The sequence below is a fragment of the Micromys minutus genome (assembly GCF_963924665.1).
Source record: "Micromys minutus genome assembly, chromosome: 16".
NCBI lineage: Eukaryota > Metazoa > Chordata > Mammalia > Rodentia > Muridae > Micromys > Micromys minutus.
This window is the reverse complement of record NC_137985.1, coordinates 21242779-21259751: the sequence shown is the minus strand read 5'-3', so window position 1 is coordinate 21259751 and position 16973 is coordinate 21242779. Positions and strand designations below refer to the sequence as shown.

The 16973-nt window shown below is 38.9% G+C and overlaps 1 pseudogene across 1 annotated transcript; it reads right to left on the bottom strand.

Annotated features, from left to right (window-relative positions):
- Nucleotides 1-268: 268 nt before the first annotated feature.
- LOC308431346 (small ribosomal subunit protein uS10-like) lies at nt 269-640 on the bottom strand (annotated as a pseudogene). Its single transcript has one exon. The product of its transcript is annotated as a small ribosomal subunit protein uS10-like (transcript).
- Between the last annotated feature and the right edge of the window lie 16333 nt (nt 641-16973).

The following is a 16973-nucleotide window of genomic DNA, read 5'->3' as shown; positions in this document are numbered from 1 at the left end:
GAGCTAAGAATACAGCCTTGTGGCAATCCTTGGTATTTAAAAATCATGTTTAATCTTTACACACCAAGGAAATTTTGACAATTTCCATGTTATATTTTGTTTTATATGTACTTTATGCTCATTGTAACTAGTCAGTTTTCAATGCACACTATCAAACCTTTAAAAAAATCAAGAACTGAAAATATATATTTATATAGTTTAGGTAAAAATCTTTTAAAATCTATACATTTATCTCTGTTTTTTTTTTTAAACAATTAAGTCAATTTATTTAAACAGTTGACTTAGGCATCTGCAATGGTGACTTCAACCTCCACTCCTGGCTCAGTACTGATGGAAGTGATCTGTTTAAAAATCTCAGAAGGACTATGTAAGTCAATGAGTCGCTTGTGGATCCTCATCTGGAATCGATTCCATGTCTTGGAGCCTTCACCACAAGGTGTTTTTCTGGTAGTGATCCTCAATGTCTTTGTAGGCATGCGCACTGGTCCTTTCACTTTCAGATTCTTTTCCTTAGCGCCTCTGATCAAGTCCGCACAAACCTTCTCCAGCGACTTCATGTTGCGCTGGTGAGCGTAATCCGAATTCGGTGAATCGCCACTTCAGGCTCCACAGGCCTCTTTCCGGTATCTTTAAATGCCATGGCGTTGCTTCCTGACTGACTTGTTCCTCAGCAGAAGCAAACAGCAGTGAGTCAGGACGGAGCAGACTGGAAGAAGCTCCGTGGCACACACCAACAGGTCTCAGAAAGCATCTCTGTTTTTTAAAATAAATTTGTTTCATAAAAAGAGAAATAAAATTTCTAACACTTAAAATAATGTATGCAGAGTATCTTTCAGAAGGTTTTTATTAGGTTTTATTTTAAGCAAAACCAATAGTTTGTAAATTAATAAAAATATTTAATAAATGATTACATACACACACACACACACACACACACACACACAAACTCCACAGGCTTATAATTTATTAGATTGATAACAGTGAATTTTCACCCCCCAAAATGATCACACAGAGAACTCAAAACTCAACTGACATAAACACTAGCTGCCCACGTAGATGGGACAAATGTTTCCTGCATTACTCTATTGTCCTATGTCCATCGCTGTGACTTGTTCAAGCCACTTGGTTCATCTTCCTCCCCTACAGGTTTCTTCTTGTTTCCTCTGTCTCTTTCAGTCCCCTCTCTAAAACTCTCAGCCCGCCTTCTTTTTTCACTACCCAATCACAGGCTTTAGCCTAATCTTTCACCTGCCCTAACCTTCATACAGGCAGCAATCTACAAAGAAGTCTTCAGACCTAGATGGAAAAATTACCTAAGCCTGCCTGAGAATTGAAATTTCCTTTATCTTATTTAAGCCTGAGCTTAAATGAACAGAAGTACTAAAAGGAGAGCTGTGTACTTTGCTTATCTGGGGTCTTGTTTTTCAACATGGAAATATAGAAAGAACATTAAAAACACAACCAATTGTGTGTTTTCAATCTCATGTGTCGTAGGCTTTAAAATGGCCTATTTGCAGATATGAAACTTGTTTGAATCTATATACCATAGAGCATCACCTTTCAGATGGTCATGACCAACATGGTCAACATGGGACTCCTGTCTCACATCCTTGAGAATGTTGGGAGTGGGGGAGAACTGTCCTGCTGCATTTTCTACCTCCTGCACATTTCTAGTATCACATGATGTTCTTTTTACATCTGTGTCTGTTGCATATGTAGTCCTTGTCTTCTGAGGTTGTGCCTTACTCTCTCACTTTAAATACACATTGCTTACACTGAGCACCCATTTGCTAGGTCCTTATCACATTGTATCATGTAGTCCTTGTCATACAACCCAACATTTACAAGTCCAACATCAGGCCAGGCATATTTTTAAAAAATATATCACTCTGATGACTTTACTCACTGTGATAACATTTTCAGGAGTCTGGCCCTCCTTTACCTAAGTCTTCTAAGATAAAACCTGTCTTTTTAAATTAGTAGTTTGCCTAAGAAGGCTCTAGTCCCTGAAATGGCCAAGGAAATAGTTTCCAAAAGATCATCCATCTGAATGAGAAGAAATCAAATCATTAGGGGATGGGGTGACCTGAAGAGTCTGTAAGTGGATGAGGATGTTTAATTTCAAAATAGTTTTGAGCAAAACCAAATCCATTTCTGCTTGTATTTTCTCTTTTTTGCTCTCTTATCAGAATTATTTACAACTTCCTTCCTTTCTCTTAATTCATCTCCTCTTAAGTCCTCTTTCCCTTTTCTTACCCACCTCCCTCTCTTAGCCTTGCTTCATTCTTGTTTTCTACAAGTTCAACACCCACCACTGGCCCAGAAGCTGAGGATCCCAATCCAGGCCTACATTTGTGCCTTGGGTGACAGAGCTACTACAAGGAATTAGGTATCTGACATGGTCTCTGTGCAGCCTCCTTCCTGGGGAACCAGAGCTACACAGCATTCAAGAGGAGTGTGTTCAAGTTGTATTTTTTTTAATACTGCAGACTGAAATGTTCTTGAAAGGGCAGCATCTAAGTCATAGAACCCTCAAATCCCCATTATATTACAATAAGGCTGGATAACTTGAAGATGCTAATCTTATACCCTTAAGACAGTTCTACAAAGAAGAGCCAGAATTGTTTTCCCACCTATCAGTGAAGTTCCTTGAAAGAAGCTGTCTGCAGGGACTGAGTGACAGGTTAAAATTACACTGATGTAGAAAAGTTGGAGTGTTGCAGGCAAGAAATTAATTGCCTCATCTCAGAACACCATTAAGTCCCTTGACCACCCTTCTGTAGAAACTAACACCTGTGATGAACAGATAGAAACTATTTGGACTTTATTAACGTAGTAGATAACTAGCTTCCACCAACCTAAAAACTATAATGTCATCAAAGAGTTCTGAGGACTATCAAAAAGCATTCCCCATCTTGTTATACCTCTCTAGTGTGCCCCAAAAAATGTGTCTTAAACTTGTCTTGACTTATTACTTTCTTTGTCCTATAAACCTATAAAACGTCACAAAAAAGCTCTTACATTAGAGGAAAGAATTTGTTGTAACCTAAATCTGTGTTGTTGGGCCATTATGAGTCAAAGCCAGTCCAGAATAAACTATCTCCTTAACTTCATGTAGTCCTTGCTCACATTGTAACATGAAATTGATAAGTAGAAATAGATAATCACTTTTATTAAAGCAGAAACAGCTGCCTTTGTACTTCCCTCTCAAAACTCTTAGTACTAAATAATACACATAATGTTTCCTCTCAGAGTTAAAGAAATGTGAAATTTAATAACACTAATAACAAAATATGTTGACATATCTGTCCTCTGAGAATTCTGGGAGTAACTTAGTTGCAGCACAGGTAGGACACAAGTGAACCAAGATACTGACCTCCAACGCCTCATTTTGGTGGGACAAAAGAGTGTCGACTTTTCTCCAAATTAGGATGCGGCAAGAAAACGAAAAATATTAGCAATCATCCTCAGTAAAGTGAGCATATACTCATCAACTCATGAGAGATAGCTTAATAGATAAGAGGAAAGCCTCCCTCTAGGTATAAGCTGCAGCTGAAGAGATTTAATGAATATAGAGAGAATTCATCAAAGCTACAGAGTAGGACCCCATATTCTTTTTCTTTCCCTCTCATTCTCCCTCCCTCCCCCCTTTCTCCCTCCCTCCCTCCCTCCCCCCTCCCTCCTCTTTCTCTCTCAATCATTTAATCCTACTGGTGCTCCTATAAACCCTTAGATATCTAGATATGGAGCTATCACTGGAGAATGGTTAATATACCAGTCACTACAGCCTTAAAGAAAACTGAGTACCCCTCCACCAGTTTTCAGTACCTCCTCAAGGGTGAGTATTTGTAAACTCCTTTTCAGTCTACATTAACATTTAGACTGGAATGCTCTTAATGCAGGACTCTAGCCATCCCAGGCTAGCAAACATGGCTCTGGCAGCCCCTTACCCTTCTTCCTTATTCCCTCTGCCTTGCTAAAAACAAAACAACAATAACAACAACAAAATGAAAAGAACAAAACATTAGATTACACACCTAAAGTTAGCCACCAAGGTTTATTCTCTAGATCCAACTATCAAAGTATTGAAGCCCAGCAATCAAAAATCCCATTTTGGCTCATCTAATTTAGCATGCTCAATGGTTTTTGCCATATTCTGAAACCCTAAGAATAAAACCACAGACTGAAAGAAAAAATTATAAAGACAGTTAAAAATACTTTGAACAAGAGACTGCAGAGAGACTTCAGTGATTTGGAGTACTTGCTACTCTTTCAGAGAACTTAGATTCAGTCCTCAGTAGCCACATAGCAGCTTGTAACTGATAGGACTTAGCATTAATATTATTTTGTCTCAGCCCATTGAAGAGGTGATTACAGTATAACCATAGATTTAATTCCTGCAGGGGGTTAAATAAAAAATTACCCCCATAAGTCCATAGAGAGTGTCTTGTTGGAGGAAGTGTGTCACTAGGGGGTGGGGTGAATTTTGAGGTTTCAAAAGCTTAAGTCAGACCTAGAGGCTCATTCTCTGTCCTGATGCCTATGTAGAACACAGGGTTCCTTCTCCAGCACCAGGTCTGTCTGTGTGTGACCATGCTTCCTGACATGATGACAATGGTCTAAACCTCTGAACCATTAATGTGTTTACTTCTTATAGTAAAGAGAGAGGGAGACATCAAAAAAATAGAAAGAAAACAAATTAACACCTAGGTTGAAAAAAGTAAATAACTAAAATTAAGACTGAAACTGAAAAATATCAAGGCAAATGTGGAAAATGTATTATCAAAATAAAAAAAAAGGTTATTTGAAATTTCAACAAAATCACTATATTTCTAGACAGTTGGAGTGAATATAAAAAAAAGACACCAACAATCTTAGGAACAATGGAATATCGCTCCAGACCTGATGGGGAGTAAAAAGACAACAACAGAGTGTCTGGAGTTACAGTTTGTCTAGAAATGAGACACCTCATAGAAAGTTTGCCAATGCATAAAACACACTAAACTGATAAAATTCCAAAAGGATTACCTCACATAGATTATATCTATTTGATAAATAAAATTTATAAATGAAAATGTTATAAAAATTTGATGCCTAAATGATTTACTTGTGAATAATACCAAACACTTAAGAAGGAAATTATACATGTCCCACCTAATCTCCTGGAAAAATAGAAGACAGGGAAAATGTCATCCCATTCTATGAATCTAGCACACTCAAATGTTATAACCAGGAAAAGGATGTAAACACACAAATCTATATGTTACATTTACATAGGCTTAAATATCATTAATAAAATGCTATTTACTCAAATATAGAAATACACACACACATATCACACACACACATATATATACATATATATATATATATGTATATATATATATATATGTATTATTTTTTTCAGAAAGGGAGAGGGCTGGTTCTCTGATTCTACATTTGAAAATTAATCAATATAATTTTTCATATTAAAAGAATAGTAAACCCACATAATTACCTTGATACAGATGAACTTTATATCCAAACAATAGAACGTTTTCAGCACAAAGTGATGAACTATCAACTTATTAAAAGTCCTGTCAAAACATTGAAAGCACATTTATAGCATAAAGAGCTTCAACTCAGAGATTTCTCTGTCTCCCTGTCTTTGTCTCTCTCTCTCTCTCTCTCTCTCTCTCTCTCTCTCTCTCTCTCTCTCTCTCTCTCTCTCACACACACACACACACACACACACACACACACACACATAGACACACACCTCTTGTGATAGGCAAATCTTACATAGTAAAAGTTAGTTATTCTTGGGGATTTGAGGAAGAGAGAATGAACAAAGAACATGGGGAATTTTTAGGACAGTGAGATTGTTCAGATACAGTAATAGCATATATATGAATAGCTATATATGAATATATATATATTCATCAAGCCTCTCAAAATATGTAATAAAGTAGGTACTGAGTCTACATATAAACAACAGTGAAAACTATACAAGGGAAGAGGGGACATACTGGTACTTCATGTACTTTCCTCTTAATTTTCACATGAAGCTAAAATTGCTAAGCTGATTCTATTGACTGGAGTATCTGTGTTTGGATCCTCTATGCTGTACACTGTGCTGGTGTATATGTGTGGTGTTTGTGAGTTTGGATTAAGCTGCCATTGCCTGCTAACCTGTGAACTGAACTTCTGATTTCTAGACAACACAGATGGGAGTTGCTCTAAAAAACCCTTTCTAAACAGGTCCACATCCTCTGCATCCTTTCTTTTCTACTCTGGTAGATGAGATGGTGGGCTACAAGGGAGCTTAAAGCATTTAACAACCAACATTAAAAATAAGATTTGAGAAAATTAAAGTTACACACCTTTCAAGGCTCAGGGATCTATCCCAAAAAAGGGGCAAAAAGATTCTAAGAACCAGAGGATACAAATGATTCCTAAAAAAGAACATCATCCAGAGGGATAATCTACGTATGCATTGACAGAGACTGTAACAGTATGCACAAAACTGTACACTTTAAAGCAGACAAAAAATCTCAGCGAGGCAAAAGAACAATGGACACAAAATCCTGAACACTAACAAAGAAATAATTCATACAAGAGATACCTGAAGGACAGGGGAAATTGGTGTTCTTCAATGGAGTGACACTGGGTATATCAATCAGGTCAACAAAATGGACTCGTGTGTGTGTGTGTGTGTGTGTGTGTCTGTGTGTGTGTGTGTGTGTGTGTGTGTGTGTGTGTGCGTGCATGCTTGTGGTTTTTTGTTTGTTTTGTGTTTTGTTTTGCTGTTGTGGGTTTGTTTGTTTTTTTTTTTTTTGGTTAGTTGCTTTCATAATTTAATCTGGTTTATTTTTGTTTGTTTGTTTACATAAAAATTTTTGAAAAAAGGAGAGAAGGAGGGAGGGAGAGAGACAGAGAGAGAGACAGACAGAGAGACATAGAGAGACAGAGAAAGAGAGAGACAGAGAGCACAAACCTGGATGGCTAGGCAGGTAGGAAGAATATTGCAGTAGTAGGGAGTCAAGAAATAAGTATGAAATCTAAATATGTGTGAAAGAAGTCCAAGTCAATAAATAAAAGAATGTACAAGGATATCTAATTATAAACCATGTAGTAGTGTAAAGTAAATAAATAAATCCCATTAAAAAATAAAAGAATTAAAATTTTCAAAGCAAAGGAATCTGAAATGATTCGAAACCATCTGACTCTTAGAATGGGCTACACCTGCTCTTCTAGTCCAGGTGTGTCTAGAATAGAGGGATGAATACATAGCATCAAAGAGATTTTATTAGACTGGTTTACACAAGGGATGGCTAGCTCAGCAATGATCATCTATGTGCTAGAGATTCTGAGAAGACAATGGCTATTTTGATCTCAAAACCAATACAGCACTGAGAGCTGAGGGTCTGTAGAGTGTTACTGGTTTTTGACCTACATTGAAGTGTTGAAGAAACTTGGTTGGCTCTTATATCAGTGAAGGAGGGCAGTGGGAGCAACTGCAACAACAACAGAATAGTTGCTCTCATCAACAAGAGGGAAGACAAACCAACAAGCCATGCTGCTTTGTCCTGGGACATCTTTATATCTGCACCAGCACGAATTGTCACCTACTGCTGGGGAGGGTATGCTACATTCACTAAATACTTTCTGGAAATACTTTCACAGCCCTTCCCAGAGATATGTTTTTTTGGTTAATTCTAAATTAAGATGACAAGGCTAACCATAACACTTGCCAACCACGTACACTGAAGATAAAAATAGCTATGCAATTTCATAGTTTCTTTTATAGACTTCCTAATGGGATTGTATTTTTACCTGTGTTCTTCGTTATTTCCTCAATGGAAACAAAAGGAAAACAAAATTATTTTGTTTTTGTTATTAGCTCATTGGAAGCAAAGCGTTGAGTATCCTACTCCTAAACTCAAGTTCAGGGATGTGAAGATGTTAAAAAATTATGTAGGCTGCAGAACCAAGTATATGGTGGGGCTCCTTGGTGATATTCTGTAGGTGTGGGATGTACTGTATTTTTAACCACTTTTAATAAATTCTCAAGTCACACTAGAGGAACAAGGTTCTATGGGAGCCACTGGAAGTCAGCTACATACAGTACTGACTCCTTTTTCTTTCTTAATTTCCTTCCTTCTTTCCTCTCCTGTGGTGACCCCAAAGTCATCTCAAAATACCCCAAGACCAAGTTCTCAGCACAAAACTTAGGCCAGGGATAAGGGACAGGAGATAGAGGAAGCAGGAGAAGGGGAGGGGAAGGAAACCAGGGAGAAGAGAGAAAGAGTGCAAGGGAAAGGGATATTTGTCCCAAAGGACTAATACAGATTTATAAAGGTAAAACCATGTCATGATTATTGGTTAATTTTGATTAAGAATGCTAATTAAGGTGGTCAAAATAGGTTTTAATTACTGGACTTCTATATTTTGATAGCTGGACCTTTGTAGTCAACCTTAGAAAAAGGAAGTAGCCAAAAAAAAAAAAAAAAAAAAAAAAAAAAAAAAAAAAAAAAAAAAAAAAAAAAAGAAAGAAAGAAAGGAATAGATCTTGCTGGCTATAGATTTAGGAATGTAATCTGTTTGTTTGTTGATTTTCTTTTGTTCTGTTTGTAGCAAAGCAGAGAAATGGAAGAGGAAAAAAACGCTTGTTAGAGCCATGTGTGCTGTACTTGGGGCTGGCTAGAGTCCCTTCTTCTCCTTATTTCTTTTCCTTCCTATATTTTTTTTTTCTTTTGTGAGTTTTACTGTGCAGAAAAGGTTTCAGGCTTATCTGAACTACTGAGATCCACCTAGCACTATCTCTCAATTGCTAGGATTAAAAACATGAATATCATGTTCACAACTGCCTATGCTAGATGAATGAACTCAAGTAACCTCTTTGCCTTTAGTCAACAGTTAAGCAGGCTACATTGCACATATGCACCAGAGAATACTATGTCTAGATTCTAGGGAGAAAGTAAGCTATCAAAATTTATTAATATTTTTATGTATTATGTGCTATGAAATAATAAAGGACTTTCTCAGAGCCTGTCTTTGCTCTCCTATCAGATAATGTGAGAAGCCGTGTGGCTGTTTCCCAGTCATCCTGTGTCAGTGGACTCAGAGAAAAGGAAACAGACCAGTAAAGAAAAGTCATTCATTCCTCTGAGAAACCAAATCTTTTAATTTTAAATTCAGACTCAATTTTAGAGAACCTGACCTAAGTTTAAACTCAATAAACTAATAGGCCAGTACCTAAGATTAATTTCCAAGTTACCTCCCAACAAAACCTGAGCTTAGTTCTAGTCTCTAGGTTCATCCCCAACAAGACCTATGTCTCCAGGTGATTACCCCAACAGATATGTACCCCCATGTTACAAGACCACCCCCTGCCTAAGGACTACCAATGCAGAGGGAAATAGAAATTAAGTTTATGGTTTGATTCCCAGCATTGGGCAATAATGATAAAGGATATAGTTGCCATTCAATTAGATGTTAGGCACACTCACCATCCCCTTACCCACTTGCTGCTTTCTATAAAGCCTTTTCGAATAGATGTCCATGGCTTCCACTCCACAAAAAAAATAAATAAATAAATAAATAAAAATAAATAAATAAATAAATGCCCTATATGGTGACAGTGGTGCACTAAGGGACCCCGAGCTACTGCCAGTAAAATAAAAACCCTTCTGTGAGTTGTATAGGATAAGCTCCTGTCTGTGTTTTCGGGATCACTCACATTTCCCTGGCACTATACCTCCAAGAATATATTTTAGCTTTTATATTATTTCATTTCGTTCATTTCTTTGTCTCCTCTCCCATCCCCCAGTGCACAGAGAGGAAGAGAGATTTAATTACTGCTAAAGATGAAGGCACCAATTAGAAGAAAAGCTGAAAATGCTGTTATGTGAGAGTCACAAATCCCAGCTGCAGTTCTTTTCCCTGGGCCTTGAGATTCTGGAGCAAGTTGGGAATTGAAACAGGAGCCAACACACATCTCCTCTGTCCTGAGGTGCCAATGGAGAAAACACATTAGGTCCCAAGTTTCCTCAGAAACCTTTTTCCATATCGCTCCCCAGCCAAATATCGCTCTCCCAGATGCCCACCAGGTGCTGAAGCTTGGGAAGCACTGGGCCATTTGAGGCTGGCAGGGTTGGCTCTATGCCTACCTTTGTATTGCTACTGAGGTTTTGTGGTTTTTATCTGTAATGAAAGGCAATTGCAGATTCCTGGGAATTGTTTTCTGAGTAGGAGAAAAAAATGAATACAGACTTTTGTTTCTCTGAAGGAGTTAATTAAAGACTCTACATGATGCAGCAGATGGCACCTCACTCCTGAGCTTGGCACAGCAGGAACCTTAAGTGGGGGCACAGCAGTCACTTGTCCTGCATTTTCATCCTGCCTGCCAGGGTTTTTTCTCATACCCTTTGGGGCATATTCCTTGGCTGAGATCCCTCTAAGCTCTCTGTGTGCATATGCAATGGTGGGCTCAACTTTGTCACAGCTGGCTCAAAGGTGGCCTGGATTAGAACAGCGGCAAATGGACATCATGTTGCCAAACAGTGAGTTTCAAACCTGTGGGTCATGAAATAAAACCAAGGACGTAAATGAAAGGGAGGGACCTATGAGGTGGAGGGAGAATCTGACAAGCTTGAGCAAGGTAAGAGAGGGTAGGGGTGAGAGCAAACAATGTACTATATACATGTATGAAATTTTCAGAGGACAAATCAATTTTTAAAATGCTTATGGTTTGGGGGAAGCGATTCGATCCTAAGAACAATGATTAGTTGGTTAATCTGATACATACACAATAGGATAACATTAGAAGATACTAGAAAGCAGAAAGACAGGCTTAGAAAGCAGGAAGAATGAAGTGGGTTAATGGAGTCATGCCCTGAAAAGATACTTTGATTTCAGTCTCTTTCATCTTCATTTGGCTCTCTGGCTGCCATGAGGTGAACAGCTTCCTTCCACCAACCCCTTTCTCCACTATGGGTTTCTTATAATAGGCCAGAAAGACATCTATTACCCAAATCGCTGAAGCCATGACTCAAACAAACCATTCCTTCCTTACTGTGTATATAAAGGAAATGTGTCACTGCAACCAAAAATTCTAGTCCACTAGCTTATTTTTCTTCTGTCCTAATAAAACACTGGCCAAAATCAGCATGTGGAGGAAATGGTTCATTTATTTTTATAAGTTATACTCTGTCCATCTTTGCTGAATCCAAGTCAGGAACTGGAGCTAAGGCCATAATAGGCATACTGCTGACTAATTTGCTCCCATAGCTTCCCCAGTCTGCTTTCTAACCCAGCCCATGGCACTGCCATCAGTGAGCTAGGCCTTCCCATGCCAATCATTAACCACAAAACTGCAGCAGAAATGTGGTGGTCATGGGCTAATCTGACAGAGGTATTTTCTCGGTTGAAGTTTCCTCTTTCCAGATGAACCTGGTTTGTGCCAAGGCCATGAAAAACAAACAAGCACAGTGATGTTTCCAGCATTTGAGTTGGTGCCTGAAACTGGTGAGACTTTCAAATTTGTAAGAATGGAGTGAATGACTTTTGCTTGCAATAAAATATGATTTTGAAAACCTACAAGAGAATGCCATGGAATGACTGAGTGTTTGATCTTATTAAAATCCCTGTACTGAAATCCTCTCTGGACTGGTGGGTCTTGATTATTGAGTCGAATAGGATTTAGGATCATGATGGGAACGTGACTCTGGATGTATTTGTGAGTGCATTTCCAGAAAGGTTTAACAGAGAAGGACGATAACATTCTGCACATGGGGAGAATCATTCCATGGACTGAGGTCACAAACTGAATAAAGATAGTGAACTAAGCCCCTGAGTTCTCTCTCTGCTTCCTGACTACAGATGAGATGTGACCAGCTGCCTCACTCACTCTAGCCACCGGGACTTCAACACCATGGTGGGCTGTGTCATCTTCACCCTTAAGCTGAAATAAACCTATATCCTTTAAGTTGTGCTTTTTTTTTTTTTTTTTTGGCATTTGGTTGTAGCAACTGGAAAGTAACAAATACAACTTTCATATCCAATTCTTGCCATATGAGGATACAAAAGTCAGCAGTTGAAAACCAGGAAGAAAACCTCACCAGAATCAAGTCATGTTGGAACCTCGATTTTAGTACCATAGTACCATGTACCATAATTGTGAACTGAGAAATCTGTTTGGTCATTAGAAATCAAGTCCATAGCAATAATAATTTGTTAGTTAATTCGGAAATTTGATATTGTGACTCCAACTCTAACTCAGTCTACTCCATTCCATCATCTTTAACTTTTTTCTGGTTCTTCTACAGATTCTCTCTAGTTCTTGTCACCATTGCCTACAGCCCTTTTTTCTTTCTTTTTCACTTCTGAAACGTTCCTGCTATCAGTGCAACAAAAGATTATTCAGAGGGGGAAGAGAGATGATTCACCCAATTCTAATAGAATTTAAAACTTTTTGTTTCCAAACACATCTTCATTGGCAAACAATCTGCACCAAGTTACTGTAGAAAATGGAAACTTGTGAGTATATAAGGGTAAGAAGAGAAAGTTTGTAGTTAAGAACAACAAACATCTTTTGCTAGCCAAGACATTGACATTGTAAAAGAAATATTTAAAAATCCCAGTGTGGGGTCTTTTTCCTCCTTTCTAGATGAAGGAAACACACCCTCATATTTTTAAAATTTGCCTTAGGCAGCATAATAGCTGGACAACTGTCTACCCTTCATGCTGTGAGAATATACCTCCTATCCATAATCCAAGCTATTACTGTGTTTCATCTGGACTGCTCTTAGCTCCAATTCGGCAGCCCTCTGAACCACATTGTCTTGGACCTTAACTCATGGCAATGCTCGTCTTTCCTTCTTCCTCATAGTCTCAAGCCCAGGAAACTTAAACCCCACCTATGTCTCTTCTGCCTGGCTATGGACTACTGGAATATTTATTTAGCAATCAGAATTAAATGGGGGTCAGGGTCTCCCAGTATCTTACATGCAGACTGCCTTTGGGACAAATATTTTGGGGGACCCAATTGGCATTAGAATACAAGCAGCATTAGGACAATCCACTGCACACTGATAAGACACCATCTCTTCCAATTCATCCCCCTCTGAAGTCCTGTGCTTTAGTACAGACGCCAGCATTCTGTAGGTGGAGAAAGAAGTCCATGGTAAATACTACAAGTTGCTCACATATGCTGCAGTGAAGAATACACTGGGGTTAAAAGGAATCATAGGGTTAACATAGTCAAGTCAGGGACATGAGTTCAAACCAAGGTAAACAGAAACGAGAAAAGATGGAGCTCTGGGCCAGCTTGCCCAAAGCCCCTGATGAACATGGCAAGACACCATTATCCTTTTGTGACAGACTAGTGATAGCTTCTCAGAAAGCCTCTACATATTCCGTAAGGAAGCTTATACTGTAGGTGAGGATCTAAGAATTGCAGCTATTGTTCAATAGCCAATGGTGAAAGCTTCTTGTAACTGACAAGTGAGAAATCTGCAAGAACAGAGCCCAGCGATGACCGCTGGAGCTAGCAGCCAGCACATGCTTAACACTAACAGCTACTGGGACACAAATGACAAATCCCAGGATCCTTCTTGGCTGAACATGTGACCGGCCCAGAGAACTAACCAAGCTCATAATGACCTCTTCCTTTGTTCAATTTTTATAATATAAAAATAAGAAAGTTCAGTGTCTTCTTTCTCTCTTGGGCTCCTCATCCATTCCCTAGAGTTTTTCTCAGGTCTGAATCTCTTTTTTCCCCCTGTAATTCTCTTTAATGAAGCTTGCTTATATTTTATATACTCCCAAGGGAGTATATAATAGGTCATTAGTCTTCACTGGCATGACACAGCAAATTCAAGTCACTGTCCCAAATTGTTCTTTGATGATCATGAGTTCTAGCACACTAGAGCCTCTGGTCAAGAAGAACTCTGTTGCATTAAAAAAGCTGCATTAATCTAGCCACACAAGTACATCCTCCAAAGTCCCAGCTACAGAATGGGCTGCAAATCCACCCTGATAACACCCTGGGCAAGGAATTCCAGAAATGTTTTATAGTATAAGCAAGCCAAAGATGACAGGCCGTGTGACAATTTCTGAAAGCTACTCTATCCCAAAGACCATCTTCTGGCATGGCAGTCCCTCCCCTGGCTCCTCCAGTACAAAACTGGAATCAGCTTGAAGAGAAAATGACAGGTCTGTGTTTCTCACTCCTCTGCTTTCCCCCTCATGCCTGTCTCTGCCACCTCTGCCCAGCCCCTCACTGCACTTTGAAAGTGTCTTTATTCTGAATTCCACCTGCAGATTCAAGCACACTCCAGCCCAATTTTCTTCTCCTTCAAAGTGTTGAAGAGCAGCATCTGTATAAAGCTTGAGAATACATGGTGTAGATGCATGCTGGCCTAGCGATAGAAGAGTCTGGCTGAAGTAGATAGCTTCTCTACTTGTTTGTCAATCACTCATAAGAAATGGAACATTGTAATGAAAAGCAGTGCAGGTATCACTACTCCATTTAACAGACAGAAATGAAAATGAAAGGAAAAGAACAGTTTCTTGAAGAAAAGTGAAACATGGATCTCTTAGAAAGTGCCTGACTATTTCAGTGTAATTTATTATGCAAAGTTGCCCTTTCTGACAATCAGCAATTGAGATGGTAACAGAGGCTTTCAGCAGGCAAACAAACCCAGCAGGGAACCTGCCCCTGGCTCTTGTCTCTCTGCAGGATACATCATTAAGCTAGACACCTTATAGAGAGTGGCCAAGAGAAAGTCAGACTTCTGTAGCCTGTGGTCATCAGATCATGTTGTATGTTCTTGAAAATCTGTCAGAGCTCAACGAATTTAATGGCTATGCTCAGATTCCTTATACTAAATCTTCATCATCTCTGTCCATGATGACCACCTAGAGTGGAGGCCCTCCTGTTTGATTTAGGAAAGAATGGATTATATAATTTATGGGTACAAGTGAAATGCTTCTCCCTCTCCCTCCCTCCCTCCCTCCTCTCTCTCTCTCTCTCTCTCTCTCTCTCTCTCTCTCTCTCTCTCTCTCTCTCTCTCTCTCTCTCCCTCCCTCCCTCCCTCCTCTCTCCTCTCTCCCCTAGCCCCCTCGCTCCCAAGATGTTCTTTTCCTTTTCTAGCCTCTTATTGTCAAATGTTTTCGTTCCAGATAATTTAGTTTCTGCTAAAAGGAGAAGGAAGCAATGACCCTACTGAAACTTCTAGTGCCATGGCTCTCCAGAACCTATTTGTATGGAAGGAGCACAGGTCATCTTGTCTATGCAATTCCTTAATGCTGGGTCAGCTCTATCATCACTCAGGATGCTGCATCTCCAATAGTACTCCTATGAACACTGTCTTCCATGCTAACTAGACAAAATAGATGACTGTGATGTGAAGGAATTTTATATATTATGGTATCCCAACCTCCAAACTCTTCCAAGGAGATGAGAGATACTACCTTTAGCAGACTAACTCAGGGTTCACATAGTAAAGGATGTTGCCACAATACCACACCCTCAGGAGCTATACAATAGGATGTTCACTTAACTGGAATATAAACAAGAAAGAATCATGACATGAACACCCACATGACTCATGTCCAAGTACAAAAGAAGCAAGAAGGAGAAGAAAGAAATAACACATCCTTGAAAAGGCCATAAGGAATCATAATTGTTTAAAATCGTGTGTGTGTATGTGTGTGTGTGTGTGTGTGTGTGTGTGTGTGTGTAATTATGTTTCATGGGGTAATTAATACTGTACAAAAGATCTAAGATTTTAAAAATTCATAAGTAGGCATGAGAAACCTCCATTGGTCAAGGGAATCCAGGACTCCCCAAAGCAACATAGGCTACTGTGGTTTCCTTTGGTTGAATTCCAGAAGCTGAGAACAGTGTCTATTGCTGAAAGTGCTGTGCACCTCAAACAGAACACTTAAGCTGGGTCTGACTCAGAAGCCTCCCCACTGAGACTAGCTTTCATAATACCAGAAAATGTAAGCTGCCAAGGGAGAAAGTCATTTAATATTCCTATATAAATATGAAGCCTATTAAACCACAACAATGATCTCTTAAAGCACAGCAAGATATCCCTTAAAAGTATAGAAGTAGCACTTATATATTGGTGGTTAGCAACAGTGTCTAATTTGACTTAAGGACCACTAAACTGAAAGGAAATCATAGCTGGTACTGTAAACCTTGCCACCCACACATTGCTAGTAAAGGTATATATATATATATATATATATATAATCAGAGAATCTACTACTGTCATTTCTTAAACCAGTTTAAGTTTAGCAGTAAAATTTCTGACTACTTTTTAAACACTTATCCTAATGTACACAGACAAGCATAGTTCTTACCCCTCACTAAAGATGCTTCATTTTGAAGCAGGCAGAAACACTTACAGATATTGGCAACTAACCAAATGCTGAGAGTAACTGACAGTGGGTAAATGTAACCAAAAACTGCTGAGAAGAATGACTAGTCTTCCCAAAGATGAGCATCCTAACTGGTTAAAAAATAAGAGGCCATGAACTTGAAAGGAAACAGGGAGGGGACATGGGAGGTTGGAAAACCAGGGGAGGTGTAAAATGATGTGATTTTCATTTAAAAGTATACAGTGTTACTTGAAGACAAAAAGGGAGGATCAAACTCACAAGTTTAAAAGAAAAAAAGAGAAAGATTCGATTTTTGTAGCCCAGAATTTGAACTGACATACCCACTGAATAAGTCACCCAAAAATAATGTTAGCACAATACGTTTACTCTAGGATTGCATGATTCTTTAAATAGCTTGTCCTCCTACAAGGTTCATTTACCAAGATTTGTCTTTAACCTGGGACCCTAAGCTTTTGCCACAGATTTAAGTCCTGAATTTTCTACCTGGAGTAACATGCGTGCCTTCATGTGCAAAGCTGGTCCTTGGAGGAGCCACTTTGTTCTGTTAAGAGGGGACAGATGAAATTTTGAAGAAAACA